This window comes from Carcharhinus amblyrhynchos, chromosome 3 (genome assembly GCF_965287045.1).
Source record: "Carcharhinus amblyrhynchos chromosome 3, sCarAmb.v2.hapA, whole genome shotgun sequence".
In the NCBI taxonomy this organism is placed as follows: Eukaryota; Metazoa; Chordata; class Chondrichthyes; order Carcharhiniformes; family Carcharhinidae; genus Carcharhinus; species Carcharhinus amblyrhynchos.
In genome coordinates, this window is record NC_137326.1 from 84,063,647 (window position 1) to 84,091,575 (window position 27,929).

The window sequence follows — 27,929 nt, forward strand, 5'->3', positions numbered from 1 at the left end:
AGTGTAACCTCATTGACTTTTATCTAGAGCAGGACAGCAAAACTACACTTGATCTTAGTCAAATTAAAGCCAATTCAGAGTCCCAACAAGTTGGGACATTCCCGATCCAAGCTGACAAGACAGGGCTCTCACCTCCCGTCTTGGGCTTGATCTACACCTTGAGTGTAACACATCTTACTGTAATTGCTCCCATCCTTTAAAAGTCACTAATGCTCGATCTCCCATACCTAACATTAATGTATTCCTTACACCTGACCAAGACTGCAACTGAATCTGTGCCTAATGATGCATATCAGCTGACCCAGGAAACTTGAGTTCTATCTACACCTGACCATTGGGCAGGGATAGCACTGCATTCTAATCTTGGGAGTTCAACTTGCAGCAGTTCATGAAAAGTGACCACCAATTTGCATATTCATGGGTCAAATATAAAGTTCTACTTTTACCTAGTGGCCAAAGGCAGGTGCAGTTAATCATATTAAAAGAGCATAACTTTGCACAACAATAGAGCTAATTTTAATTAACTATGCAGAAATTTTTAAAAATTTAAATGCCACTGGCAATTAAGATTTAAAATGGTTACATTTGCTATGCTGTATAAAATTCACAAGTAAAATTCATACTGAAATATAGAACTTAATAGAATAGAATGTTTCTAATCTTGATGTTTGAAGTCTAGCTCATAAATCATGCTTTCTCAGATGCTTTTGTGATTAAGCCACTTCATAAAGAAATCTAAAATTATTCTCCCTACTGTCTTGGATAATATTTAAACCTCAATTATCATAAAGAATGATCTAATCATTATGCATTGCTGTTTGTGGGACCTTTCTGTGAGCAAACTGATTAGCTTACATACTAACCACAAGTGAACACACTTCAGAAAGTACTTAATTGACTGCTCAATGCTTTGGGATATTCCTTGATCATGAAACCACCAAATTAAAAAAATGCACATCTTTCTTCCTGAGGTATCATTTTCTGGCATTACTTTTTCAGAGCAGCTAGGAATAGACAAAACCTAGCTTTGCCAGCAATGCCAACATCCCAAAAAAAATCTTTAAACAATTCCTTCTGAAGTTCTGTCAGATAATCAAACTTTAAAAAAGTCAGATACAATACTCTCCATATATTTACACATTATTATTTGCCAGTGCAGGCACAGTGGGCCAAATGGCTCCCTTCTGTGCCGTAATGATTCTGTGATCTTTAGAACCAATGATGGAGCAATTATAATTAGGATGCACAACAGTCTAAAATTAGAGTATAGAGATATCTGTGAGCTGTAGTGCTAGAGGAAATTACATTGAAATGGATAGGCAAAACCATGGAATGATTTGAACAAAGACAAGGATTTCACAACAAATGCCTCCAGCCATTAAGTCCAGGTATGGTAAGTGAGTAGGATACTATGAGTTAGAATACATGCAGCAGAGCTTTGGATAGCCTTACATTTATGTAGGATAGAAGATGCAAGATGAACCAGAAGAGCACTGCAATTGTCTAGAACAGGCTTGGCAAATGTGTGGCTCCTAAAGCCCTGCAGTCAATTTTCAAAATTTTCATCAAAGAGGCGAGTTTCAATGAAAGATTCTGCATCACAGGCAGTTAGGGACAGAAATGAGGGAGAGAAACAGTCTGATTAAAGGAACAACAAATACCAGCATGGGTGAGTATGCTGCAGGCTGTAAGAACAAGGAAGCAAAGGCATGGAAGGGCTGGAACTCAGACAGCCTGGAGATGGTGCCATGGTGGCCGAGCCGCGCAGGAGCCAGAGGAGGGGATATGTGAAATTGGGTGAGTGCACATACAGAGGCTGCAAGAGTTCAAATGCCTGTGTGGAAGGGATTGTGAAAGACCAAGTGAGCATACTGGTTGAATGCAAGAGACCGTGAGCATGGGGATGAGTGCGAGAGACTGTGCAAGTAAAGGTGTGATACCAGAGACCATGAGAGTGAGAGGATGAGTGCAAGAAATTGAGTGTGTGTGTGTGTATGAGTGCGAGAGATTGTGAGAGTGCGTAGGTGTGTGAATGAGTGAAGATGAATGCAAAAGACTGAGTGAGTGCGACTGGGCAAGAGGAAGTCTGTCTTATGCCAAGTCTCAAATTTCTCTGTCATTCTCACGGTCATTCAGCAACACAAATACAGCCATTCACACTCTCTCCCGTGTACAGTGATACCCTCACTCTCTGGCCATTTTTATTATTTCTTCTCTTTTTGGATTAATTACTATAATATGCTGTACTTTAACACTGCAATTGTTTCTTTGCTGAAAACCGCTACATTTTTATGAAATTAAGTTCATTGTTGCCCCAGACATATTTTTGAAATTTGCTCACCTGGCCTTGAGTGAGAAAAATATTTAAACGTGGCCCCCAAGCAAAAATGTTTGGGCCAATCCTCGTCTAGAAGCAACAGCAGCATGGATAAACGTTTCAACAGCAGATGAGTGAAGGTTGGAATGGTGTCATGCAATGTCAGAGGTGGAAGCAGATTGTCTTGGCAATTGGGTGTCTAGTTGGACATTCATCTCGGGGTCAAATATGACATCGAGAAAATCTAGTTCAGCCGCAGATAGTTGCTAGGGAGAGGAATGGAGTTTGTGACAGTAGAATGGATTTTGTGGCAGGACCTGAATAGGCATAAATTATATATAATAAAACAGGCTATTTAGTCTAATAGATTAATTACCTATAACTCTTAAAGTTTTTGATACACTTGTATTTAAAGAAAATAAGGATAAAAACTTCAAAGAATTTGACCTACCATCTTAAGTTCCTTTAAAAAAAACAATTCAGGCGTGTTCTCATTTGGAAATTTTCCTTCCACAGCGAAAGAATCAACAAATCAGATCCATCAGCCTATATTATGCTTTACTTAATTGTGATTCTCAAAGCCAGGTTAAGATTACCAGTGGGTGAATCTTTATTCAAAGTTTGGGTTTGGATTCCACCTTATTCTACATTTGCAGGCTAAAGAAACAGAGAACACAAACAAAAGGTCTGAATGGGTAGTCAGAGGTAATCTAATAATGTGTGCTTGCATCTGTCCTTTCTTTGAAAGCTTGATTCGGTGGCACCTTTAAAAACATTACTGGACATCTCATTATGCAGACCTAGTGGTGCAAACCAGCAAAATACCCAGAAGAAACTGGTTTCCTTGCTCACACTTAGGAAATAGCGATTCCTCTGTATTTTCCTTCCTTCTCCTGCAAATTTACTGAGCACAGATCACTAGTTAATCATGCACATTTGTGACCTTTGACGGCAAGTGGCAGCAGCCCACCAATCACAGCTAAGATGAAGTTCTCACCAGACTTCCACACATGCAGACTGGAATTAAGGTATACTGGTAGCAATGAGAAAAGAAGGAACACTAGCTGGCATTTCCTTTCTTTGTCCAGTTGTTTGACCCCAATGGTCTCTCTGGCCTCATTAAGCGCATCAATAATTAAATCCGGTATTTACTGATCTACGAGGATCGGCTTCTTATTGTATAAACTCATCCATTAAAGTTATCCATGTTATCTTGTTCTGAATTAATACTGCATACATACCTGGTGACAAATAAATGAATTTTGTTAATAGGGTAAAACACCAAGATTAGCCACCAATACAAACATTTTATTTTTCAGCGCTCCATTGCTTATTAACAAATCATGACCTCTCATGTACCACAAAGTATTCCTAGCTTGGAGGGGTAGGTAAAAGGTCTACTTCGAGGTCTGTCAGCACAGCTTTCAAACAGGCTACTTACAGTGTAGTAAGGAAGACTGGTTTGAACTGAAGTTCAGTCCATAATACATTAACACACCTTCCATCCTGGCAGTCTGTCCAAACATCAAATCTAAAATGTGTTCATTGAGCTGACAATTAAAAATTGGTAATATTTTGGCTTTTCTTACATTTCAGCCCAACTTTGCGCAAAGTGAATAATTTTTCATAATATCACAAGAGGTGTAGGCAATTTGGTTCACTAAGCTGGCACTGTCATTCAGCAGGATCATGGCTGATCCGATTACGAACTTAATTCCACTTTCCTCCCTGCCCCTCATAACCCTCCTCTCCCTAATAGATCAAAAAGCTGTTCAATACAGCTCCGAATATCTTTAATGACCCAACCTCCACTGTACTTGGTAATGAAATCGAAATAGTAACAGTTCCCAGAAAATCAATTCATACTCAATCTCCCTCTAAAATGAAAGGCCCATTAGATTCAAAATGCATCCCCAGTGGGGCCGGGAGCAACAGGGCCGGGGGGCAGATGGAGCGTCTGGGAAGGCAGACAGTAAGGGGCTGGAGAAGGAGTTAGAGGAAGAGGGGGCTGGGAAGAGGGAGAGGGAGGGTGAGGGGTTAAGAGGGGAGACATGATGAGGGGTAGAGAGAGGGGAACAGAGAGAGGAGAGAGAGAGGAGCTGGACAGAAAGACAGAAATGGACTCCAGTGTTTAAGGATTCCTTGAACTAGCTGGGTTCTCACCCAAGGTGGCTCCATTCAAGTCACTAATTATTTCTGTTTTAAACTGGCAGTCTGATAACCATGAAACTGTTAGAGAAGATTTAAAGGGAAATGCTTGCTAAAGTGAGCAGACGTCCTAAGAAATCGCAAAATGTACATAAATCTTTTAAGCAGCACTTAGATCAAGTGGTTAATCTTCCAGTTTCTGATCAAGTAACTGACTCAAGTTTTGGTGGATGAAGTCAAATTAGTTAGAGTTATTGCTCTGAAAACAAGTAATCGTGCTTGTATTTTTAATACCTTTATTACAACTTAAACTCTTGACCCTTTCTACTTTGTCCCTGTTGACACTGACAGGGGCACGTTCTCCTTTACACTTCTTGAAATTGATGACAATCTCCTTCATTTTGTTAACGTTGAGGGAGAGATTAGTCACTGCACCAGTTCACCAGATTTTCTGTCTCATTCCCATACTGTCTTGTCGTTGTTTGATATCCGACCCACTACAGTGTCGTCGTCAGCAAACTTGAAAATCAAGTTGGAGGGTAATTTGACCACATAATCATTGACGTATAAGGAGTATAGTAGAGGGCTGAGAACACAGCCTTCTGGGGCACCGGTGTTGAGGATGATCATGGAGGAGGTGTTGTTGCCTATCCTGACTGATTGCGGTCTGTGTGTTAAGAAGTTCAGGATCCAGTCGCAGATGAGGGGCCGAGACCCAGGCCACGGAGTTTGGAGATGAGTTGGAATAATGATGTTGAAGGCTGTGGTGCACTCAATAAATACGAATCTGACATTTATTTGTTTGTTATTTAGGTGCTCCAGGTTTGAGTGCAGGGCCAGGGAGATGGCATCTGCTCTGGACCTGTTGTGGTGGTAGGCAAACTATAGTGGATCCAGGGAGTCCGGGAGGCTGAAACTGATTTGAGCCTTTTGAAGCACTTCATAATGATGGATGTCAGAGCCACCGGCTGATAGACATTAAGGCTTTTCTTTGGTACTGGGATGATGGTCGTCGTCTTGAAGCAGATAGGGATCTCAGATTGTTGTAAAGAGAAATTAAAGATGTCGCGAATATCCCTGCCAGCTGACCCACACAGGATTGAAGTGCTCATCCAGGTACCCCATCCGAGCCAGTTGCTTTCCCTTTGAAAAAACTGCTCTGACATCTGTTCATTACAGAAGTTTTAACACATGATGTCTGTGATTATAAATCTAATTAAATTTTACTGTGCATTCATGTTGTTGGGAGTGATCATAAAGGATGGAGGATTGGCTAACTAATGGGAAACATATTTGGGATATATCATTTTCAGATTAGCAAACTAACTAATGAAGTACCACAGGGATCAGAGCTGGGATCTCAACTACTAATGATCCATTTCAATAATTTGAATGCAGGGACTGCTTGTAATGTAGCCATATTTGCAGATGATTACAAAGATGGACAGGAAAGCTGGTTGTGAGGAGGATGCAAAGATATAAATAGATTAAGCAAAAAAATGGCAGATGGAGTATAATGTGGGAAAATGTCAGAAAAAATAGAAAAGCAGAATATTATTTAAATGAGAGATTGTAGGATGATGTGGTGCAGAGGGATCTGGGTATCCTTGTATTTGTACATTAATCATGAAAACATGCTAACGCAACAACTAATTAGAAAAGCAAATGGCTTGTATTGCAAGGGGGATAGAATATAAAGAGAGAAGTCTTGCTGCAACTATTGTGCCCAGTTTCATGATTTGAGGAGGGGTCTACTTTTGTACAATCTCAATAGAGACCAGTAACATGCTTACTTTCTGTTTTGAAGAATTGGAAAAAAAAAAGCTCTTTACCCAAAGAATGAGGGCATAAGGCTCATGGTTTACATTTTTAAAAAATTACAAATAACATAAATATACAAAACTACACTTGTATCATGGATAGCTGTACTTGTGACTAAGAAGAAGTCAGCTACCGCTCTCACCAACTTTTAGAGATGCATCATAGAAAGAATTCTTTCTGGTTGTATTACAACTTGGTATGGATCCTGCTCTGCCCTAGACCACAAGAAACTACAAAAGGTCGTGAATGTCGCTCAATCCATCATGCAAACCAGGCTCTCATCCATTGACTCTGTCTATATTTCCTGTTGCCTCGGCAAAGCAGCTGGCATAATTAAAGACCCCACGCCCCTGGACATTCTTTCTTCCACCTTCTTCCATGGGAAAAAGATACAAAAGTCTGAGATCATGTACCAACCAATTCAAGAACAACATCATCTCTGTTGCTGTCAGACTCTTGCGTTATGTCGATCTTTCTCTACACCCCAGCTATGACTGTAACACTACATTCTGCACTTTCTCGTTTCCTTCTTTATGAATGCTATGCTTTGTCTGTATAGTGTGCAAGAACAATACTTTTCACCGTATGCTAATACATGTGACAATAATAAATCAAATCAAAAATTTCCCTGTGAATATGCCAATAAACAAACCTTATTAAAAAAGTTTTTCCACTTGTGATCATTTATTACTGTGGGGAAGAGGGTACAGTAAAGGATATGCTTATCGTACATTTATTAAAACTCTTAAGATTGATTACAATTGCACAAGATAAGGAAAGTAACAAGCACACCTGCACGTCACTGTCTACAATTTCTTTGTGTCCACCCATACAAAGTAATAGAGTTCACCGTGATTGTGCTACATTATTAAATTAATTCACCTTAGTCTTCTAGATGTCCCGCCTAAGGCTCATTATTTCATATATCTCTGTGAATGCATCAACAATAATTTGGAGCTTGGCCTCAACTGTGCGCTTATGCAAGCATTGTGCACAGCGTGCCACAGTTCAATGACAGAAGTTGGGGTGATCTAGTTCTTGGGATGCAGGCAATACAGTTGGAGTAGTTTCCTGCTCGCTCTGTAGAGTAGTTCCACTGCAGCAGAGGGCTTCATGGCAATACAGTGGAACTGTGAGGTGAGCATCATGGAAAAAAGCATTGGTCTAGCTTGACGCAGTTTGCACTCACATTTACATCTGTCATAGATCTAATAAGGTTACAGTTTGGATATCATCATGCAACAGGTGGAGGATGTTGATGAATTTCTGTGGGCCGCCAAATTTGAGGTGGGCACTCAGTCCATTCCGGCTGATAGGAGTTGAAGGTTTTTGTGCAAAGACAGTCAAGAATAAAGGTTGCTGCTGTTCAACGCAAGTGGAATATTTTTCTTGGGTCTTGCTATCAACATCCAGTGTACCTCTTTATGAACGGAATCCACATGCAACTCCAATAGGAACTCTTCAGCCACCGGTGAAGACAAGTGAGGAAGACTCTTGTAATGACCTTTCCTGTGGCAGACAGCAGAGGTACCCCTCTATAGTTCCTGAAGTTGGTTGTCTTTCCGTATTTGAGGATGGTCACAGTTATAACATCCCGAAGATCGCCTTGCATGCTCGCTCCCTTCCAGATGCGGTAGATGAGGTCATGTATTCCTATCAAGGATACGATGGTGGGGATTTTGTCTGCACCAACAGTTCTTAGCTGACAAATAGCCTTTTCAACTCAAGTCAGGCTGGATTTGTGCCAAGATTGTGATGAGTCATAGAATCCCTACAATGCAGAAGGAAACCATTTGGCCCACTGGGTCTGCATTGACTCTCTGACAGAGAATCTTACCCAGGCCCACTCCCTGTTCTATCCTCATAACCCCACACACTTATCCTGCTAATCCTCCAACCTACACAACTTTGGACACCAAGGGGCATTTTAGTATGGACAATCCACCTAACCTGCACACTTTGAGTAGCAAGCTGTGAGATGTAGTTGAGGGCTGAATCTCAGGGTAAGGAGATCCTTGAGGTGCTCCTTCCAACCAGTGTTGCCTTTCTGTTCTTGATAAGCGCCACTACATTTTTCATTCCCAATGGAGTATCTCCTTGGTGCTTGTGGAGGGTCTTGGCTGCATTGGAAAATCCACGCATCCCATAACCAATAGCAAGTTGCTGTATTTCCTGCACTCTTTCCATCTTGAGTTCACAGAATTTTTGTTGGAGCTCTAACTTCATTTATGTGTAGACCTGCTTTCTTTCCATTGCAGTTCTGTGTCACTTTCAGTTCAAGAGTACCTTGCACTTGAGATTCACTAGTTCCTCTATCTCCCAGTCACTTTCATCAAACTAGTCTTGCAGGTGCTGATTATGGTCTTTTTTTGCATAGTCCTCAAGACCAACACTATTGAATTTCCTGTTGCAGCAGTCATTTTTGGGCCAAGCTGATAGAGATCATAGGCCGGATTAGACAATGGTCAGTCCAGCAGTCATCAGCTCATGTCATGGCCTTTTGACGCCAACCAAATAAACCAAATTAAACAAACTCTGAGACAAAGCAAAAAGGGCAGCCCCCAAAAAGGAACCATCCGAAACAAAAAACAAAGCAAAAAGGAAACTTAAACCCAAAATGTGATTAAAGGGATTGATAATACACCTCTATTCAAAAAGTACAGAAGCCCTCGATGGTGCCCTCAGACACAGTATGCCCCCTCGCCAGGGGCACCCTGCTGCAAATATAGCCATGGCAGAGGGGCAGACAGTTGGGTTGGACAACTGCCTCGGTCGCCTGTTGCCTGGACCTGTTAATAACATGGTTGGCTGGGCCCAGGAGTAGGTACACGAGGAGGTCCTCTGCCTTTCCCCCTCCCTCTGCAGCGGGTGCCCGTAAATCAGGAGCGTGAGATTGAAGTGCAAACAGAATATCACTAAAAGATTTTTAGATAACTAGTGCAATGTACAACATTAAACATCGATATAGAGCACGGTCATGGCAAGGTTGATGACATTGTTGCATCCCTTGCTCAGATGATGGTGCAGTCAAGCCAGCGCCACTGATTATAATGAGGGTATTGCCAGGGGACCTTGGTCCTACATTGTTTCTCTGACAAAAAAGCATGCTCGTATATTGCATAAACACAATAAGCAATCTCCATTTTGACGGAAGACTTGACTGATCTCCAAGTTAGTTTGGCTAGCTACCTGTAATCATCTAAAATGCCATTCAAAATAGATTAAAAGAAAATACACCAAAGCTCGAACAAAAGTCAGCATTTGGATTAGTTATAGACAGAGAAAAGGAAAGAAAAAAGGGAAACAAATCACGTTTTTTTTAAACTAATGTTCTTTTCGTAGCACCTTTCCTGACCTCAGATCCCAAAGCACTTTTGAAGCGTATCACTGTCAGAAACACAGAATAAGATCCCACAAGCAACAATATGATCATCTGTTTTAGTAAAAATAAAAACCGAAAATGCTAGATAAATTCAGTACGTCTGGCAGCATCTATAGAGACAGAAACAGTTTCAAGACCATATGACTCTTCTTCAAAGTTAATGAGAGGTAGAAATGTGAACTCCAAATGTCCAGCTCTGAACAATCAGACAGAACCAAAAATTTGCAAACTGCAGAGATGAAACAAGCAGACCTGGAACTGCCTGGTGCTAACAGCTACATTGGTTACACTTCCGGTGAAGTTTTGTTACAAGAATGCTACGCAGACTTAGTGGCACCCAGCTCAGCGAGGAGGCCAGAGACATAGTGTGACAAAGCACTTGACAGTTGTGGGTTCAAAACCATGTTCTGCGACCTCAAAAGTCATCTCATTGAATCTTCCTGCCCCCTTCCGATGCTAGTATTGGATATTGGATACAGGCTACAGAATCTTCGAGAAGGCTGTGAAGTGGGATATAAGGAGCAACCTGGATGTCCAGCTCTCTCTGCTTTTGTACTTTCTTCAACAGCGTTGCTAGACAGCACTTTTGATTGGCAGCTGAGCAACGCAGCGTTTCCAATTCCTTGTACCTCATGGCAAGCATCATCAGACTGACCATACCCAGAAGACCACCCTGATCAAAGACCAGAACCAGCCCTAGAGGAGAGGGGAAGCCCAAATCGACAACTGCAGATCCTGAAACATCAGCCAACCCTTAAAGACTGAGGAACAGCCTGCCCAAGTCTTACTGAACGGGAATTACCAGTATTTCAAATAAACAGTTCAAATACAGTAATAGGGACCTATGGCTAGGGTACAGTGAAGCCTCAGAAGCACTATTCAGGAGTAGGTTAAGACTGTTTACTGAAGAGTCCTGTGAAGAGTTTGATAGAGTTTAAATTACTAGAGACTGATAAATATTGGTGTTCCTTTACAAACTGTTCAGTAAAGTTGTGTTGGACCTTCATCTGACTCTTGTCCCCTTTATCTCACTACATATCTTAGTTAAAAAGGGTTACTGCAAACTGGTCATGGTTAGTCAAGATTTCCTCATCTTTCATTTTACAATAACAATATTTTGCTTTTATTAATTAGTTTTAGTGATGTTGGTTGAGATATATATATTGGTGAGGATACCTTAGAAACTCTCCTGTTTTTCTTTGAAATAGTTGCCATGGATTTTTTTATTTACACCCTCCCAAGGGGGCTTCTATTAATTGTCTCATCTGTAAAGGCAACACTTACACCTCCTTTTGTGTCAACTTGTGTTATGTGCTTATCACATCACAGCACAAAACAGTCTGGTAGTATTGCAATCCTGAGTATTGTAAAAATTATCTTTTGTACTTCTGCATCTTCCTATATCATTGGCAAGGTTTGTTATGCAAGTTCACTGCATGCCAATGAAACATTAAAAAAACTAGTTCAACATTGTATGTAACACCAAGAAAACACTGCAGAATCACAGCACTTACACTGCACTTCATTTTAAGACTTCCTCCATTTAAGCCAGAATTTTATTCCAATTTTTCATGAATTCATATTAATTATAATAATGAAATGTTAAAATGTTGCACTTAAGAATTATATACAATACAATCAAGGAGCCTTTAACAGATAGCTTTCTCAGAGGAGCTCAAATGTGTCAGTGAATTTTGAGCATTTTAACAATCATCAGGGATTGAAATGGCATGGTCTTGGAATTGCTCCACATAACAATCAAATAGAAACAGATTCGAATAGAACTCTTGTGGCATTACTTATCAGTGAGCCAGAAGATACATTATTTATCCTATGTAATGCACAATCAGGACCACTGATTTACATTGAGCAAACAAAATAATGTTTTTGACTTATTCAAAACATATAGGGAATCACTGATATTTTCAAGTTTAAATTCTATAGTTGCATACTCGTGTTGTTCGATAAGAGACAATAGCATAGCTAAATGGAAAATGTAAGATTCTTTCGTATATTTCAAGCAATAAACTAGTTTAAAATAAAGAAACGTGAAATAGAATAATATGGAAGAATTAAATAGCAAATTTATAAATGTGAAAATGGTCTCATGTTGGAATAATTCACATGCATATAGAGTGGGGGCGGGGGGAGATGCAGGAAGATGGAGAGATCAAGGAGTTTGGAGTTGAAATGGTGAGATATAAAACACATAGGGCTAAAGGAAGAGGAAAGAATGGGATTGCAGAGAAATGACAATTTGAATTCAGTAATTTAGGATGTTAATGCTGGGAATGAAGAGTAGCTAAAGAGAGTATCACAATTAGTTCACAAGATTGGTGGTGCGAGCTGAAAAAGATATTATGGTTATGATTGAGAGTTCACTTAAACATTTGCTATGGAAAGGTTTGAGTCTCGTTTACAAAAAGGGGTTATAGTTGTTGAAGATATTGGAAACTTGTTTCTGAACAATGCAATGGCTGATTGGGGCCAAAGGAAACATGAGCAAAGCAAGATGTCTCAGAGTCTGTGATTGTAGCAATTGAGCAATCATGTATCAGAAAAGGTTGGAATAGGAATCCCATTTTTGAGTACTGTGAATGCTTTCCGTGGAGTAATGAAGAAGAGATTATGGGCTGTGACACTGAGGGATTGGGGTGTGTGGATATTAATGGAGTGATTCCAGAATGTAAGAACTGTTGAAGGATGCTCATGAGGTTTGCAGGAAGAGGAGGAAGAGTTGTCAAGATCAGTCTGGTTAAAGGAAAGAGGAAAGAATAGAGGATTTCATAAACGTAATCTGTAGGTGAGAGTTAGGAAAATCAATTATTTGAAGTAAATGTGAACAATGAGAAGGAGGGAGTATCATAAGAACATAATAAATAGGAGCAGGAGTAGGCCCTCGAGCCTGCTCCGCCATTCAATAAGATCATGGCTGATCTGATAGTGGGTTCAGTTCCACTTACCCGGCTATTCCCCATAACCCTTAATTCCCTTATTGGTTAAAAATCTGTGACTTAAACACATTTAACGACGTAGCCTCTACTGCTTCATTGGGCAGAGAATTCCAAAGATTCACTACCCCCTGGGAGAAGAAGTTCCTCCTCAACTCCCCCATATTTTGAGGCTATGCCCCCTAGTTCTTGTTTCCGTTCTAAGTGAAAATAACCTCGTTGCTTCTACCTGTCTAGCCCCATCATTATCTTATATGTCTCTATAAGATCTCCCCTCAACCTTCTAAACTCCAATGAGTACAGGCCCAGTCTACTCAATCTCTCCTCAAAAGCTAACCCTCCCCTCATCTCCGGAATCAACCTGGTGAACCTTCTCTGTACCCCTTCCAAAGCTAATATATTCTTTCTTAAATAAGGGGACCAAAATTGTACACAGTACTCTAGGTGCAGCCTCACCAGGACCTCGTACAGTTGCAGCACAGCCTCCCTGCTTTTATACTCCATCCCTCTCGCAATAAAGGCTAATATTCCATTTGCCTTCTAGATTACCTGCTGCACCTGCAAACTGAGTTTTTGTGATTCATGCACAAGGACCCCCAGGTCCCTCTGCACAGTAGCACGTTGTCATTTTTCACTATTTAAATAATAGTCCATTTTACTATTATTCCTTCCAAAGTGGATAACCTCACACTTAGCAACGTTATACTCCATCTGCCAGATCCTTGCCCACTCACTTAGCCTATCCAAATCTCTCTGCAGACTTTGTCCTCCACGCAATTTGCTTTCCCACTCATCTTTGTGTCATCCACAAACTTTTGTTACCCTACACTCGGTCCCTTCCTCCATATCGTCTACGTATATGGTAAATTGTTGAGGCCCCAGCATCGATCCCTGCAGCACACCACTAGTCACTGATTGCCAACCAGAAAAGCACCCATATATTCCACTCTGCTTTGTTAGATAGCCAATCCTCAATCCACGCTAACACTTTAGCCCCAACTCCATGTACCCTTATTTTATGCAGCAACCTTTTGTGAGGCACCTTATCAAATGCCTTCTGGAAATCTAAATACACCACATCCACCAGTTCCCCTCTGTCAACTGCACTCGTTATACTCTCATAAAATTCCAGTAAATTAGTCAGACATGACTTTCCCTTCATGAATCCATGCTGCGTCTGCTTGATTGAACCATTCTTTTCCAGGTGTCCCGCTATTTCTTCCTTGATGATAGATTCCAGCATTTTTCCAACTACCGATGTTAAGCTAACTGGCCTGTAGTTACCTGCATTTTGTCTACCTTCTTTTTTAAACAGTGGTATTAAATTAGCTGTTTCCCAATCAGCTGGCACTCCCCAGAGTCCAGCGAACTTTGATAAATTACAACTAATGCATTCGTTATTACTTCTGCCGTTTCTTTTAGTACCCTGGGATGTATTCCATCCGGACCAGGGGATTTGTCTACCTTTAGTTCCATTAGCCTAACCAGCACTACCTCGTTTTAAGGTCCTCACCCCCTACAGTCTCATGACTGTCAATTATTGGTATGCTATTTGTTTCCTCCACTGTGAAAACCGACACAAAAAACTTGTTTAAGGTCTTGGCCATCTCCTCGTTTCCCATTATTAAATCCCCCTTCTCATCTTCTAAGGGACCAACATTTACTTTCGCCACTCTTTTCCATTATATATATTTGTAAAAACTTTTACTATCAGTTTTTATATTTAGTGCTAGTTTACTTTCATAATCTATCTTTCTTTATTGCTTTCTTAGTAGTTCTTTGTTGTTTTTTAAAGCTTTCCCAATCTTCTATTTCCCCACTAATTTTGGCCACTTTATGCATTGGTTTTTAATTTGATACTCTCCTTTATTTCCTTAGTTATCCATGGCTGGTTATCCCTTTTCTTACATTCCTTCTTTTTCACTGAATATATTTTTGCTGAGTACTAAGAAAAATCTCCTTAAAAATCCTCCACTGTTCCTCAACTGTCCCACCAATTAGTCTGTGTTCCCAGTCTACATTAGCCAACTGTGCCCTCATCCTACTGTAGTCCCCCTTGTTCAAGCAGAGGATGTTGGTTTGGGACTCTACTTTCTCATCCTCCACCTGTATTACAAATTCAACCATATTGTGATCACTCATTCCAAGAGGATCCCTCACAAGGAGATCATTAATTTTACCTGTCTCATTACACAGGACCAGATCCAAGATAGCTTGCTCCCTCTTAGTTTCCTCGAACACTATGTTACAGAACCTATCTCGACAGCAATCTAAGAACTCTTCCTCAAGTCCACCGTGTCCGACTTGAGTTCACCAATCAATGTGGAGGTTAAAATCCCCCATGATTATTGCTGTTCCATTTTTACATGCATCTGTTATTTGTTTGTTTATAGCCCACCCCACCTTGAAGTTATTGTTGTGTCAAAGTGTTGTGAAACAGAAGGAGTCACTGTATCAGGATGCCATGCAATAGTAGGTGTTACTGTAGTTTGGGGTATATTGGTTTACTAAAAAAGTCCTGAGGTGTGAGCACACTATGATGGCTATGATCAGAAATAGGTACAGTGAGAAATGATTCCAAATTCCAGGAACAGGATACTGTATGTGGGTCGACAGTCGTAGGATTAGTGTTGTGTGTTCTGATAACATTGTAAGCATAATCCGCTGAGGTATAATAGTAGCAGGCAGGAAACGGTGTAAAATGATTGGAATGACGGTGACAGCATTGAACATGAACACATTTCCTGCCTACAAAAATATACGTCCTTCATTGTCACATTTCTCAATAAATTCCTATGTCCACATTGATAACGGAAAAGACTTGTCACTCTTACTATGTAATTATGTCTGGCTGTCAAACTATTACCTTCTACCAACAATATTTTTAATGTGTTTTCTTACTAATAAAATAGTTTTTGTTTAAAATGCAGGTTTAAACATAACTTTAATTAAACAATACACTTTCACAATTTATCCAATGTATTGACTCTATAGACAAGGTAGATGATTCTATAAACAAAGTAGATAGTCAATATCCTTTCCCAAAGGTAGGGGAGTCTAAAACTAGAGGGCAGAGGTTTAAGGTGAGGGGGGAAGAGATACAAAAGTGTCCAGAGGGGCAATTTTTCCATTAAGGCTGATGTGTCTCTAGATCAAGCTGCCAGTGGTAGTAGTAGAGACAGGTACAAATTTATCTTTTAAAAAGCAATTAGACAGTTGCATGGGTACGATGGGTATAGAGGGATATGGGCCAAATGTGGGCATTTGGGATTAATTTAGGGGTTTTTTAAAAAAAAGGGCAGCATGAACAAGTTGGGCCAAAGGGCCTGTTTGCATGCTGTAAACCTCTATGACTCTATAGTATTGTGTTGCTTTTTTTAATGCCTTTGTTCAAGTTGTCAGCCTCTCTCTAAAGCCTGGGCAAGCCTGGGCTCGACAGTTTTGCCCAGAGTTGAAATGCTATTCATCAAATTTAAATTGTGCAATCTGATTAAGAGAAACCTGTTTTATTTTAGTCACGAAAATTGATTTTTCTTTAACTATAGGAAAGAAATGACAAAGATAGACATTCAGGGTCCAATTGTAAATGACAGATCAAGTCTATACTAAGATTCCTTCAAAAGTCACAAACCTGAAAATCTGATGCTGTTCATCAAGTAATTCCACTGAACATTCTTTCTTTGACTCATCCACAACGGGTTCATGTTCTCCCTTTCCCTGATAGAAACCAGGCATCCACTTGTAACCCATTCTCACAACACAATTCCAGAGGTGGAAAATCTCATCTTCCACAGTTCTATCAAAGTTTGATTCCTTCTTGATATGTATGGTCTATCAAAGAATACCAAGCTGTCAAAGCCCAACAGCTCCACCAGAACACAGTCAAATCCAAGACCCCCATTCCAGTTGTCAACTACAAACCAACTTCCTCAATGTTACCAAAACCTAGGACAATTTCCAAGTGCAACCAAAGCCCAGGAATGATTCAGGACTTCTACAATGGCCAGGAAAACCTATTCCCCTTATCAGCACCATATCAGATTTCTGAAACAAAATGATACATTCTGTATAATATCTTTGTGTATTTGTAGCCATAAACTTAGAAAAGATAGATATATTAAACAGGTAATTAAATGTAAGGGAAATAACGACCACCAATTTACAATGTTCACACAATAATGGACAGGCATGAAATTCAATTCTCAAGTACTATTAAATTCTTAGATTAATGAATTTTAATCTAATCACTACAAACTAATGCCAATAATGTTACTCCCTATATGGCATAAATACTACTCTCTTATTAAAACCCAGTTTATCATCTTACTTGCCATGAGCATCATTAAGAGATGTGTTTGCGATCTAAAATAAATGGGACCAGTACTTACTTTAGGGAAGAGCAAGCTCTCTTTCTCAGCTTCAAAGAGTGGCAATGTGGACAATTGTGGGAGGTCTAAGTTAAATATGCAACTATACCATTTATTTTGGAGGTCACAGGTAAATAAAATGAACAGAAGGGTTTAAGTGTGAAAAACAAAGATTGGTGTAACAAGAAGGTGTTGCAGGAATTAGATGAGATACTTGTGCTACACTAAACAGCGTTTTATTATGGTTGTGGATTATAAAAGGTGCTCACTACAAAATTAAAAGTTGCAGTGCAATGACAAAAGATAAAATAATGACCAAACTTGCATTGTCTATTAGTTTTTAATGATCATAGGATGATCCAGAGTGCTGGAGTTATTATTGCAACGTTGGGAAATATGGCAGTCAAATTGCACACATTTAGGTCCTACAAATAGTGTAGACGTACTAGGTTCCTAAAGACTGGAGATCAAGGACCTGTAACAAACAATACTTTATTCAATAGCTGAGCATCTACTCCGTGCTTGTACTCGGCCAACCTGCTGGGGAGAATTCCTGCACTTCTGTCATGTGAACTTTTAAGTACCCACATCATCATTTGGTCTACACCTTCCCTGTTTAAGTTGGGGGCATGCCGGCATTGGACTGGGGTAAACACAGTAAGAAGTCTCAAAACACCAGCTTAAAGTCCAACAGGTTTATTTGGTAGCAAACGCCACTAGCTTTCAGGGCTCTGTCCCTTTGTCAGGTGAGTGGGGAGACAAGTGATACTGAGATGTAACAGTGTTCAGTCATCAGTTGTATACAAAACACTTTATTTTTAAACAAGCTAAGAATGCATAACTATTTACATAGGGCAAGATGTGGATTGAGCCTTGGAGCAGGTGCAAAATTCATGCACCCAACCCCCTACCCCTTAATTTTGTTGTGTAAAGATGAAAGACAAAGGCTAGCTGTAGACTCATTTGTTACGCTATCCTGGAACCTTGTGTTTGGTTTGGTCACACACCCTGAGCAGATGATTGTGCCAGTTGGCTGTGCTCTAGATGTTTTCGGGCTAGTGTCCTCAGTGTAGGCAACTTGGAGCACTCGATTGGTGTGCCCGTAGGTGCAGGACTTGTTGCATAAGTCTTTGGAACAGTCTCCATTTCCACATCCAGCCTATATTGCAGGCTGCATGCCTACAGAGAAAATGTGCAGCCTCTGCACAGTGACCCAAACTGGGAATTGAAGCCGGGTCCCTGGCACAGCGAGGCAGCAGTGCTAACCATTATGCCACCCTGAATGGTTAATTCATCTCTGATGGCGAAGAATGCATGGAATTCATGAGGAAACTCCCCCTGAATACTCAGGCCAGCTCTTTACGATGATGTTTTGCAATCTGCATGTGATGTCTGCCTGTAAGGTATCTTTGAGTTCCTGGATTTTACAAGAGGTCAGCACTTCTCTGTTGTCATGATGTCTATTTCTTCCTCACAATTTTCCTGGTCTGTAGTGGGTCAGAAAGCTTTCAAAAGGGTATCAGCCAATACAGTTCCTTACCAGGCTTGTGGACAATGCTGAGATTTTAGCACAGGAGTTTTAGCACCATGCGCTGTAGTCATACAGATGAGGTTTTGTTAGGATAGCTATGAGTGAATAATAATGAAGTCAAAATTTCTGACAGGTGGAGACTAGAATGAGTGCCTCTTCCATCTGAGCATAATGAGTGTTCAATGAGGCTATTGGCATGCCATTCTGGATGCAGACAGCACCAAGTCCATGCTGGGAGACAATTGTTGATATGAGTACAGGTGCTCAAACTTCAAAGTACTGTAGCACTGGTGGAGCTGACAGTGCCTGTTTACGTCTGTTGAAGAAAGCTGAGTGGTGCTCCTGCCAACATCTAATGGTAAAGGAGCTGATGAAGAGGTCCAGTGACTTCACTGAAACATGGAATAAATTTAGAAATTTGTTATACAAAGGAAGTGCTTAAAATTTGCTTGTCCACAGGAATGGCCATCTATTGCATAGCAGTCATCTTGTCTGCATCTAACTCATACATGGGCTGAGAATAAGTGACCCACATATGGAACCTGGCTAACCCTGAATCTGCATTTAACAGAGTTAAGCTTCAGCTGTATAGTCCTGATTCTGTCACGGAAGAAATGAATCACTTTCTTTCATAGCGCTGTTAGGACTTAAAACCTAATTAAACTAATAATCAATTTATTAAATGTATTTAGATAAGGGACGAATGAAAATAATATGAATTTATTAAAAAGCACTACAACCAATATTCATGCACTTGGAGAAAAACACACTACATGTATATGTAGGCAGTCAATTTTACATCACTGAACCTGCACTACACAAGCTCCTATCAGTCAGATGAGCTTCACAGGTGAGCCTTGTCTTCTTCGCAGACCTGAGGTAGCCAAACCTTCCAATTCAAGGCCATGGCTTTTTATTGTAAAAGGAACAGGTGCTCTTTATTGCAGAAAGGACAGACAGTGAAAACAGATTAGACAGCCTCTGGGAAGAATCTGGGAGAACAGACAATGCCCAAGCTAGGGGATACCATGTCTCTGAACAATATAATCTAAACAGTGTTCTGCATAAGTGATGTTAGTGTACAAAGGTGCTTGCAATTCTGTAGGTTGGCAGAGCATCGCCTTGGAGGTGCCTCCAATGTAGCTCTCTCCCACCATATGGTCAAAGAATAAATAATCATGCTGTATACTTGAGATGATGTGGATATGCCGGCATTGGACTGGGGTTATCACAGTAAAAAGTCTGACAACACCAGGTTTCAGTCCAACCGATTTATTTGATAGTAAATTCACTAGCTTTCGGGTTAGCCCTTTCGTCAGGTGAATGGAGAGTTCTGGCCTCAGACATAGCATATAAAGCACAGACAGTTTTCAGATTACTGATTAGAATGTGAATCTTTACACCTAACCTGCTGTTCAAGTCTTAAAGTGGCTAACAATGTGTGTGGAAGGAGCACTGATCACAGGTTAAAGACATGTGTATTGTCTCCAGACAGCATAGTGAGGTTTTGCAAACCCAGGCAAGTCACAGGGGTTACAGGTAGTGCGACATGAACCCAAGATCCCTGTTGAGACCGTCCTCATGTGTGCGCAACTTGGCTATCAGTCTCTGCTCAGCGACTCTGCGCTGTCGTGTATCGTGAAGGCCGCCTTGGAGAATGCTTACCCGAAGGTCAGAGGCTGAATGCCCGTGACCACTGAAGTGTTCGCCAACTGGAAGGGAACAGTCTTGCCTGGTGATTGTCGAGCGATGTTCATTTATCCGTTGTCATAGCGTCTGCACGGTCTCCCTAATGTACCATGCTTCGGGACATCCTTTCCTGCAACGTATCAGGTAGACAATGTTGTTCCTTTTACAATGTTGGCAACTTGGCCAACATCGTCTACCTGATACGTTGCAGGAAAGGATGTCCCAAAGCATGGTACATTGGGGAGACCATGCAGACGCTATGACAACAGATAAATGAACATCGCTCGACAATCACCAGGCAAGACTGTTCCCTTCCTGTTGGCGAACACTTCAGTGGTCACGGGCATTCAGCCTCTGACCTTCGGGTAAGCATTCTCCAAGGCGGCCTTCACGACACACGACAGCGCAGAGTCGCTGAGCAGAGACTGATAGCCAAGTTCCGCACACATGAGGACGGTCTCCACAGGGATCTTGGGTTCATGTCGCACTACCTGTAACCCCTGTGACTTGCCTGGGTTTGCAAAACCTCACTCACTGTACTGTCTGGAGACAATACACATGTCTTTAACCTGTGATCAGTGCTCCTTCCACACACATTGTTAGCCACTTTAAGACTTGAACAGCAGGTTAGGTGTAAAGATTCACATTCTAATCAGTAATCTGAAAACTGTCTGTGCTTTATATGCTCTGTCTGAGGCCAGAACTCTCCATTCACCTGACGAAGGGGCTAACCCGAAAGCTAGTGAATTTACTATCAAATAAATCAGTTGGACTGAAACCTGGTGCTGTCAGACTTTTTAACTGTGCATACTTGAGATGCCAGAGATCATTTTGTGCACACAAAGAAAACAATGTCTGCCTACTGGAGGCATTAATATTGTTAAGTTTAGAAGATTCCTCATGTAGTGGGATCTGCCAGAATCTGCATTTTGTATCCAGGAAGCTGAAAAGCTTGGCATTGGGCATGTCTTCATAGGGTGATGAGGTCTGAGCAGTGCCTTGTTTAAGTGAATTGGGTCAAAGCATATCCTGACTGTACCATCTTTTTTCATTGCAGCCACCATTACTGAAATCCATTCTATGGTATTGTCTAGGGAAGTTATGACATCCTGTAATCCAATGCAGCTCAAGGACTACTTTCTGCTTCATGACTATTGGTACTCTTCCTGGAGCACAAACTGTTAGTGCTATTGAATTATCTAGTCTCATGCAGTAGTATTTACCAATGACACTGCAGTTGAACAGACCTTCGTACTCTCACATTTCTGGGGCCTGGCATTGCAGACATGTACTGTTACGTGAGTGTATCTTTAAGAACATTTTTTTTAGCTACGTCATGGGGGGATGGAGCTAAGTGGCAGTCAGGTAATAGAGCTTTCAGTTTCGTTTGTGGCAGTCAGCCGATAGGGGTTTTTTCCTTTGGGCTTTTAGTTTTATTTTGGGGAGTGTTGGAAGCAGTTTAGTTGCAAGCTAAGAAGCAGTGTCTCTCTCTGTTCCTCTCTTTGGCTCTGAAATGATCAGTTAGCTGAAGGAGAGGCTTAAAGAAGCTGTGTTTGGGAAACAGATTTGATTACAACCTCTTCTGAGTTTCTTCACAAGGAGGATTTTCAGCATTCAATCCAGGAGGCTGGATTCCTGTAATACATGAGCATTAACCTGTGCAGTATTGTGCTTATTTGGAGGGTTTTGTGTATTGGATGTTGGTTTTTGTTGGAACACATTACAGATATTCATTAAGAGTTAAACTTTATCATAGTTGTTGTGTTTCACGTTTGTAATTGTTACAAGTTCTTGCTAATCATCTTACTATACATGTCAAAAATATTCTTAATTAAACTTTGTTTTTGATAAAAGCTCCTTGTGGGTCAGTTGAATCACACCTGAAGTGAAACCTTTCAAGCTCATCCTAGCCAAATTCAACATAAAATGTTACAGCTTATAGAACATCTTGAGATATCTGACGTGACTTGTAACAGTACCTTTGGACTAAGTTGGACAATCCCCACTGTGAGGCTGCCCTGATGACCTAGTAGTGATCTTACATTCTGGTCAATTATATGAAACTTGAAACTGCCTGCGTACAATGGAGAGTGGCCTAACCTTAAATACAGCTGGTTTGTGTGCCATAGGCCACTAGGTCTGGGTCTAGCTTCCGTAGCATTTGACTGGGCAATACATTACACTTCATTCCAATGTCTATCTTTACATTCAGTAGCTTTGTGTTGTTGCAATCATGTTTAGAGTGGTGAATATCTCACTCTTTTCTGTGAAACTGTTAACACTCTCACAGAAGTATGTTATTGGAAGGTCAGTAGTTTGGTTGCTCTTGCTGAGCTCCAGTTTATTCACTTTGCTGAACCTTGAAGGACTGATCAACGACAATATGGCTCTCGCCAAAAGGAAGCTACTGCAATTTTGAACGATGCAAAATGATTCAATTTTCCACATTTATTGTGTTTATCATATGCCACGCATGCTGTTTGGCTCTGAGGGTGATGGCCATCACAGCTGGACAGGGCATGCCCTGCACCGCAAAAACTTCAGTTTCCAGCCTAAAGTTCGTGCAATTCGTTTAGCATGCGGATGCTAATAGTTGTTTGTAGTGTCAAATCTTTCTTTCGCAGTAACTGCTTGTGGACTAGGTCATAATGGGCCCCACATACTATTTGATCCCTGACTAACTCATCAGAAAGAGAGCCACATGAATACTTTTCAAGATTTTCAAAGGTGCTGTATAAGATGCATCAAATATTTGATTTGTACAGTTATACAAATACTTATTGCATGTTGTTTTTCACTAGCAAACAAACATTCTCAAACATTTTTAGAATTATGTTGGGGACCCCTTCATCTTTCTCTATTTGAAACACAAAGAACTCAAACGTCTTCACGGCCTCAGAGCCTACTAAATCTAGAAAGATGCAAGCTTGCACCATTTTTGATTTATCTGATAATGTGGCACCATAATACATAAACCAATTGTTTTCAAACCCCCCCCCCCCCCCCGCGCCCCCCCCCCCCCCGCGCCCCCCCCCCCCCCCCCCCCCCCCCCCCCCCCCCCCCCCCCCCCCCCCCCCCCCCCCCCCCCCCCCCCCGCCCCCCCCCCCCCCCCCCCCCCCCGCCCCCCCCCCCCCCCCCCCCCCCAGTGTATGATATTTCCGTCGGGTATGAGTGTGTCAATGCAGAGAAGTTCTTGTTTCATACTGCCAATTCCTGACACCAAGTATAAGTGCTAGGTTCCCAAAGACTGATGATCAAGTACTTAGAATCAGAGAATCCCAAGTGCAAGAGGAGGCCATTCAGCCCATCAACTCTGCACCAACAACAATCCCACGCCTTATCCCCCAAACCCCACATATTTACCCCACTAATTCCTCTAACCTATTCATCCTGGGACACTAAAGGGCAATTTAGCAAGGCCAACACATCTAACCTACACATCTTTGAGAGAAAACCGGAGCACCTGGAGAAGGTTCACTAGGCTGATACCAGAGATGAGGGGGTTAGCCGATGAGGAGAGATTGAATAGACTGGGTCTGTATTCTTTGGAGTTTAGAAGGCTGAGGGGGGATCTTATAGAGACATATAAGGTAATGAAGGGACTAGATAGGGTAGAGTTAGAGAGATTCTTCCCACTTAGAAAGGATAGCAGAACTAGAGGGCACAGCCTCAAAATAAGGGAGGGGAGGCAGTTTAGACTGGAGTTTTGGAGGAACTTCTTCACTCAAAGGGTGGTGAATCTCTGGAATTCTCTGCCCATTGAAGTGGTGGAGGCTACCTCGCTGAATATATTTAAGTCACGGGTAGATAGGTTTCTGATAGACAAGGGAATTAAGGGTTATGGGGAGAAAGCGGGAAAGTGGAACTGATTCACTTCAGATCAGCCATGATCTTGTCGAATGGCGGGGCAGGCTCGAAGGGCTAGATGGCCTATTCCTGCTCCTATTTCTTATGTTCTTAACTCACACACACAGGGGGAGAATGTGCAAGATGGGAATTGAACCCTGGTCCCTGGAGCCGAGAGGCAGCAGGGTAACCACTATGCCACCAACCCCCCCTCAAACAATAAACAAACAATAATTTATTCACTAACTCCATGCTTGTACTCTGCCTGTGCTCAGGTGAGAATTCCCACACTTCTGTTACATGACCTATCACATGACCATTCAAACAACTGATAGCAAGAAAAGGACTGACCATGGATTTTTTTTTGGGTACTGTTAATCAACAAATAAATGTTAGCCACATTACTGGGGAGACTCCTCAGCTTTTTCAAATACTGCCATGGGAATTTGTATGGTCAGCTAAAAGGGCAGAAGGGCCTCAGTTTAATGATTCATCTGAAAGATGAAATCTTCAGCAGTGCAGCATTTCTTAGTGCCATGGTCAATACTCTGGAGTAGGGACAGAACCAAAGCTTTAATACTCAAGATAACTGTACCAACAGAAGCAAGGCTAAAAACAATAACAGAACAGATCAGTAGAAAGTAGTCCTATGTATTACTGATAATTATATATCTTTAACACAATGCCAGACCAAGAAATTACATGAGCATGCATCCCATGCGGAGTTCACGAGCAGTAGCCTGAGAACTTATACTTCTTTAGCGTTACACGCAAGTGTTATAGCCCAATCTGCAATAAAATGTACAGAAATGTTTATTTTTAAATTAGTACTTAAATATATAATTGAAAACCTATGAAAAAATGGTTTATGCCAGCTAAATACAATACTTACCATATTTTAAGTACTTACAATATTGAGTTTCGTAAATTTAATATCTGTTAAACCAACTTTTTTTTAATCTTGTAAAATCTCACGTTTTGATTTCTCATAAATAAAGCACATGAAAAGAGCAGATAAAAATAATTAACATTTTCAGTCGTGCAGAGTATGCAAACTTCTACTGGCACTTTCAACAATATCACCTGCAACAAAAATGAATTCTACAACAATTGGGAATCTTCAATAATAATTCAAAAACACCTTCATGATACCTGAACACAGCTGCCTTATATAACCCCTGTTAAACTAAGTACAACACGCCCCTCTCCACAAACACACTAAAGCTTCCACACATTCATTCTTCTGCTTGACAAAATAAACACTGCACATATTCTGCAATGAATCTAACAGCAAATGCTCTATTGGTGAAATTTGTGACATCTAAGTCAACCTTACAACAAAATTTAATTTGTTTTAAGTAAAATCTAACAAATATTCATTTTTTTCTAATGACCCTGTCTCTCCCCAACTCCCACCCCCTAAACCCACTCATTTTTCTTTCCAGAATATCATTTTCTACTGTCAGCCAATCAAATATGCCAAGCTGGCTATGACCTACCAGAGGGTTACCATGGTAACATCTGCCTTCTGGAATACATGTCATGCATGTTAAGTGCTTTCCGGACACACAAACAGTATGTAAGTCTGCACCAAAATAAGTCAATTGACTGATCAGAAACCGATCTCTTCACAGAAAACACACACTTAGGAATATGCTCAAATTAATAATGTAGAATATTTAATATTTTTAAACTGATTGTTCTTTGAATGGGAAATTATTGCTCCCATTTTATACAACTGATCAAATGGTACAGTCTGGTATGCAGTCCAGAATTAAGCTCCTGATTGTCGATAAAAATAGCTCAAAGCAACGTCTAGAGCTTTACCCGAGAATGGAAGGTACTCCTGTTTACTATAAAATATTCACTTGGGCACTGCCATTTCAAATAAATGTATGTATTTTGCTACTAGATGCATAAAACAATATCGCTCCATTATCATATTTTTAAAACATATATACTTCCACATCTACCATTCTACCACTACCCCATGACCCCCCACTGCAAGCCTCCCTTGAAACAACCAAACTGTAATGTGAGCTTTAAACAAAGCACCAGCCCTACAGGACATTTTTAAGTAATTTTAAATAATGTGACAATTTTTAGACAGCTTATCCACTGGTTAAAAATAGGCAAGAAAATCAAATTGTTAGCTTCAGCTACATAAAGATTCTACCAGTGCACCCCCTCATCCCCGCATCAATTCAATCATTATTAAAAAACACTGAAAATACAAGCAATGTCACATAAACCTCAAGTAAAGCTCTATTCTCCCATGAAAAAACTGCAATTAGCTCACTTAAAAATGAAACTTAAGTATTAAAAACATTCAGGTCTTTTCCATGATGTAAAAATCATGGTATAAACATTGAAGTGATGTGGCAAGTAGTACATCCATTCAATTAAAGGAAAACCGCTATTAAGATTTGAAATTAGGGGTGAGAACACTCCCAAGGAGATCTGAAAAGGCAACTTATTGCATATTCCAATCTATGATCCTCTCATTCTTGACTAAAGGACCACACAATTCATGTGTTTCTGTCCCATTTTTGTATTTCCCACTTTTCATATTTGCTGGATTGTTAGTACTGGCTGGGGAAGATTTCCTTTTTCTTAAATGCCTGAATTTGTATTTAGGCTGTCAGGGCCTCCGTCACAAATCACAGATCTGCTGCACCAGTTCCACCCTGCCCCCCCTCCCCAACCACTGTCTCTGTCTGAACCAGACTGTTACAATTGCTGCACCCTTTGCAATCCTAAATTGAGCCACTGATCCTATGTCCTCTCCATCACAAACTTTACCTTCTTCCACCCCCAAAAACAGCATCTAATTCTGCTACTGCTAAAGTCAAGCACCTTGGAATGTATTGCTGCATAACTACTCTTATATAAAAGCGAGTTGTTCTGGTAAATTTCAAATCAATGCTCGAAAAGAACAGAATCAACAGGATTAATAAACAAAGCTCCTTGTAAAGTTAAGGATGTTGACTATAATCAAAGCAAAGCAGACTAGTTTTGAATTAGTGCTGTGCGCAGAGCGTAAACGTAACCTGATTTTGAAGTCAGGGAGGAAGCTGCCTTACTCCACTTTAGTCAATTTAGGCCTGATCCTGAATTATATTATTTAGAACTACATTCATGAAACATTTTTTGCATTCTTAGATTGAGTCAAAGTGGGTCACAGCTAACTAATTATTGTTGAAGTGCAGTCATTGTTGGTAATGCAGCAGCCGATAACAGTGCAACAGCAATGAGATGAATGACCTTGTAATGTTTTGGTGACATTGTCCAAGGAATAACTGCTGACTAGGACAAATTTGGTGTCATTGTGAAGCCAAAGCTAAATTTAAAAAATGAATGTACCATTGCACAGGTCCAATTAAGTATTCACTTTTTTAAAAAAATGAAGTTAATTTTCATGGATTGCTCAACACATTGAAAAATAATTTTCCAATTAGTCACACTTCATAGGAAGCAGATTATTCATTATGAGGGGCATCATAACCAAAGAAATAGTGCCTCTACTAACAGTCATACATGCACATTTTACAAGAGGAACATTTCACAGTGATAAGCATCAGGAACCCAGGTGAGAACAACGGAATTAGCAAACCAACCTGTGACATTCTCCCACCATCAACATTGTGTCACCAGGCAATGCTATCTCCTAACCCATCAGGCAGCCTTCTAGAACCAACTAAACTTTGAACATTCATAGTGAGTCTTTTCAATCAAGTTCCTGAATTTAAATTTTTGATTGTGAAACAACAAAGTGATTTTCCTTCTAGTCTCTGCGCTAATTACTCTATTGCGAGAAATATATTTCACTTCACAATTAAAAATACAGAACCAGCGTGGTGTATGTACAACAACTTGG

General features: G+C 40.6%; 1 protein-coding gene across 2 annotated transcripts in view; it reads right to left on the bottom strand.

The window, feature by feature from the left end:
• Window positions 1-27,929, bottom strand: part of stag1a (STAG1 cohesin complex component a) — a 227,645-nt gene that overhangs the window by 183,252 nt on the left and 16,464 nt on the right. The window lies entirely within an intron of this gene.